The following is a 4,585-nucleotide window of genomic DNA, read 5'->3' on the forward strand; positions in this document are numbered from 1 at the left end:
TCCCTTTCACCCATGTGGTTGATATGTGCTACCACAGTAGTGTTGTTAATTTATAATCTAATAACCTGTTTAATATATTCCAGAGCAACATGACTTTAGGCCATGAAAAAACACCCAACATTTCCAGGTAGTTATGCCCAGTGTTAGTAATAATGATGCTTGCTGTGTATTCCATCTTCCTTCACAGCTGGAGATGGAATTGGTAACACACCATCCTAGTGCATAGTATCCATATGTAGGACCATAGACTGGTTGTTGACAATGATAGGATTGGAGCAATGCCCAATGTTATCTTTCCACCATTTAGTTCCAATATGGCTTCTGTATGGCTTCATCATTCTATCGAAATGATCACCATTAATTTTAAGAGCTCATATTTTGGCCCTCTGTAAATCTTTATAATGTAAGGGTCTGAATTATGTGGCTGGAAACCATATGTTGCCAATATTCTTGCTACCAGTCTGATGGATGGTTTATCCTCATGTCAATGATTTTGCTGTATGCCTCTATTAAGGTTGTAACCTCTGTTGGCAAAGTTACTGACATGAGGAACTGAGTTAATGGTGAACCCCAAATAATCCCTTTAGTTTGAAGGCTTTAATTTTGATTTAATTGGATGGATAATGATCCTAGTTTCCAAATAATTGTTAAGTGGCTGTTACCGTTTGTTCAGCCCGTCCTAAGTTTCCACACAATTAGTATGTCATCCAAAGAAGCCATTACCATTGTGTGGCTGGTTGTCATATTTTGTAAATAACCTAGGTGCTAATGTAAACACATTAGGTAGTGCTCTATACTGCTAGAGCTGAGCCATCCAATTAGATAAAATATAACGTCCGTGGTCACCTGTTATGGGTACTGAAATTGTAAGCATCCTTTGAATCAATGCTTGCCATTTTCGTTCTTAAAACGAATATACTTAACAATAGAAAAGGTTCTGTTCTTAAAACGAATTTATTTATTCTCCACTTTTTTTTTTTTTAATCTTTTTTTAAAATTTATTTATTTATTTGATTTTATAATATATGGTCCCTAGATAAGGGACATATCAGATATTTAAACTGATAAGAACAGATATTATACTTGATCTTAGCCAAAAAGCCGAGATCTGATCTATGATTGATGCGTCAAGCGCCATATCCTATTTTGTTAGGAAGGGAATGCGTAGATAATAATTCTTCCCTTGTAATGCAGCTAAAACCCCATCTGTCGCTGATGTCCAGTGTCTGTATCCCATATGACATATTTGGTAATTGGTGATTATGTCTGGATACGAGTAGATCGGCATCTGCTGTTCCATATCGTGTAGAAACATCAGCAAATACTATAGCCCAATATCCATTTGGTGTTCTCCTCCAAATTCCTCTCTCGATATATCAGCTGGACTAGAAGTTTATGTGTTGTAAAATTCTATTGTGTATCCCCGGATACTGTTTAAGATATGAGTGTCAAAAAGTTATTTATTCAATGTCTTCTCGCACCAACCTCCTTGCTTCCTTCTGGTTTTACTGTTTTCTTCTGGATCCCCGAGGCCGTGTGTTGTGGGTGTACACATCTTCCAGCATAGGGGCGATACCTTTGAGGATGATGTTTGGACGTTTAGATGAGCTCCAGTTTGGCTTCATTGTCCAACTCCTTGACCTCCTAGATAGGTCACCCCAAATAAAAAGATTTTGCTAGGAGGTTTCGGGTTTACACAGGCCCGCGTCAATCCCGGTTGGATGTAACCAGATGCATAAATTGATTAGTTTAGTACATTCAGGGATTTACAATCCCCAGTGGCAAGTGTCAGCTATGGTGTCAGCTAATGTTTGCCCCTGCAGTAGATAGAAAACATATGGTCTATGCTGGCTTCTAACCTGGTTTGTAGATCTTTCCCAGTTAGCTTTACTCACAGCTGTACTGTTGTTCCCCCTGAAACATAGACAGACATTCCCGTGTGACTTCCCAGATGGGAATGGAATTTGTCAGTAAATTTTTGGACTGCTAAATCCTTCAGTCACAACATAAGTATTCCTGTATTTCTATCAGGAAAGGACCAATAACGCACTCTATGTACTTTGTGACTTAGAAAAGGCATCACCTCATTGTTACAGCTCTTACATCTGTTTACCTGTCCAGGGTTTGCCCTAGACTTGACCCCAGCACTCTTCTGACAGAAGAGTCTACTGGGTAGAGAGAAGCATGATTATAGCCCTATAGAAAAGGTGCTGCTTCCTTCTCCCTGAGTCTGTCTTTTCCTCAACCACTTCCCTGTAATAGTAGAAGTGAAATACAGCCCTGTATAAGGTGCTGCTATGGGACTTACCCACTGGAGGATTTCTTCTTGGACCTGCATCGCTGCAAAACGGTATGTTCTCGCAGGTGCAGGCTCCGCAGTGCCAATGCGGTGCAGTGTACACGGTCACTGTGCCGCCGGCATCCCCGTTGGCCTGCGGTGCTCCAAAGCGCGGTGCAGTGCTCACGGCACTGAGCCGCCCGTACTGCCGTTAGCCTGCGGTGCTCCAACGCGGTTCAGTCCCTCGGGGAGCTGGCCGCTCGCAAACCGCAGGTATGGCTGTTTTAACGCGGTGCAGTGCTTCCCGCACTGTGCCGCTCCTTCTCTACTTGGGCCTGCGGTGCTCCAACGCGGTGCAGTCCTCTCGGGGAGCTGGCCACTCGCAGCCGCAGGTCTGGTAGTTTTAAAAAACGCGGTGCAGTGCTTCCCGCACTGTGCAGCTCCTTCTCCACTTGGGCCTGGGGTGCTCCAACGCGGTCCAGTCCTCTTGGGGAACTGGCCACTCGCGACCCAGGCCCAGCGGCTCCAACGCGTACTCGGTGCTCTCGGGCACTGACCGCTTGCCGCTATTTTTAGTGCTGTGGAAAAACCCAGCACCTTCCAGCCCCTCGGACCCATGTAGTATAGGTCCGTGGGGCTGTTGTCCGAGCCGTCGGAATGACGGCTCCAGAATGCTCCACCGCTGTCGGCGTCCTGCTGGAGCTGAGGTCGGCTCCGGCTCCCGTTTAAGGGAGATAGTGGTACCCCCGCCCGTTGCTGGCTGCCTGCAGTTCTGCAGACTCTCCCCAGCCAGTTTTCATCAGCCTGCCTGTAAAAAAGGTAAGTCAAGAAACTAAGTTCTCCTACCTTACTTGTTGCAGGTTCAACCCTGCCGTTTGGGAGGAACGTCCTCCCCTCGTAATGACTTGTTCACAATGCGTGTAGCGATAATGACACACGTGCGTACTGGCGGGTTCTTCATGTAGTCACTCACGTGACTCCGAAGTAAAATCATGGTTAATGTCACCTCAAATATTATTGTTATTCTTCATTCATTTGATATCCCAAATCTACCAGCATCCGCCTTGAATATACAAATGGTGCAGGGCATCCTAAAATTTACAGTTCTGTGATTTACAAGTTTTCTTCTCTATTTTGTCCTAACTGATTATCTCTGATTTTGATGGCATAACAACTAGTTCCACATTCTCCACAGGTGGAAACATCCTACCAACATTCGCTTTGGAATGTCTCTTAAGAGTTATGTATACTTCAATATTTCTAAAAAAACTGGAAATATAAACCTGGTCCTTTCAAACTCTTCTCGAAAGGATATCCTTAATCCTGGAACTCTAAGTGAAGTTTTGGCTTTCCTACGATAGGCACAATGTAATACTAACAAAATAGTACTATAGATGTGAGCTCACTGTTGCAGTGGGATTTTTAATGGGAAGATTCAATGTTTGTTGCTCTTTCATTTAAAGTATTAAAGATGCAATATCAACTCACTTCCCTTGATTAATTCCATCAAAGACATCTTTAAATCTAAAGTTATTTTAAATTTATCTTGTTTGCCTGAATAGAATTAGGTAATGTTTGCTTTTCTGAAAAGAACATTTATAGCAGATTAGTAAATGCTGCATCAGGTCAGACCCAGGAAGCTAACTAACGGGAGGGAAAGCAAGACTGGATTCACACAAGACAAACAATGCAGAAGGAAAAAGTCAAGAAATATGTTTTAATACCTTTCAGGTAAAGAATATCCAACCAATAAAAAAAGGTGAAGGAATGATATGGAACAATTAATTTTCACTAATTTGTTTAGGAGGAAGCCTGATTAATCTGGTGAGTTTAGTTCATATCTAACAGACAAGTTCATGAATTATATTCACTGTCCTTTGGTGGTGAATGAGAATGCAAAGCTATAGTTTATATGAATCTAACAAGTTCTAAAATAGTACATTGCACATTTCCACAACAAACTATGCTGTTGCCCTCTTCTGAAGCTGCTGGGTGACGCTTAGATTATTAATGTTGACGGCTGTTCACTCATCACCTCGCTAATATGTGGAGCACAGTGCCAATGTCACACATGTGATGATGATGCAGTTTGTCATAACATAAGCATCACGTTTTAGGTTTATGGAGATAAAAATCAACTCAAGCATCTTCCCCACCACCAATGTAAGGCTAACTGGTCTATAATTCCCAGTTTTCTCACTCCTTCCTTTCTTAAAAAGTGGGGTTACATTTGCCACCCTCCAGTCCACAGGAACTGATCCAGAGTCTATAGAACATTGGAAAATGATCACCAATGCATCCATGATT

General features: G+C 42.5%; 1 pseudogene; it reads right to left on the minus strand.

The window, feature by feature from the left end:
- Positions 1–1,004: 1,004 nt before the first annotated feature.
- Positions 1,005–1,113, minus strand: LOC116986526 (annotated as a pseudogene).
- Positions 1,114–4,585: the final 3,472 nt, after the last annotated feature.

The sequence above is a fragment of the Amblyraja radiata genome, chromosome 23 (genome assembly GCF_010909765.2).
Source record: "Amblyraja radiata isolate CabotCenter1 chromosome 23, sAmbRad1.1.pri, whole genome shotgun sequence".
Classification (NCBI taxonomy): Eukaryota; Metazoa; Chordata; class Chondrichthyes; order Rajiformes; family Rajidae; genus Amblyraja; species Amblyraja radiata.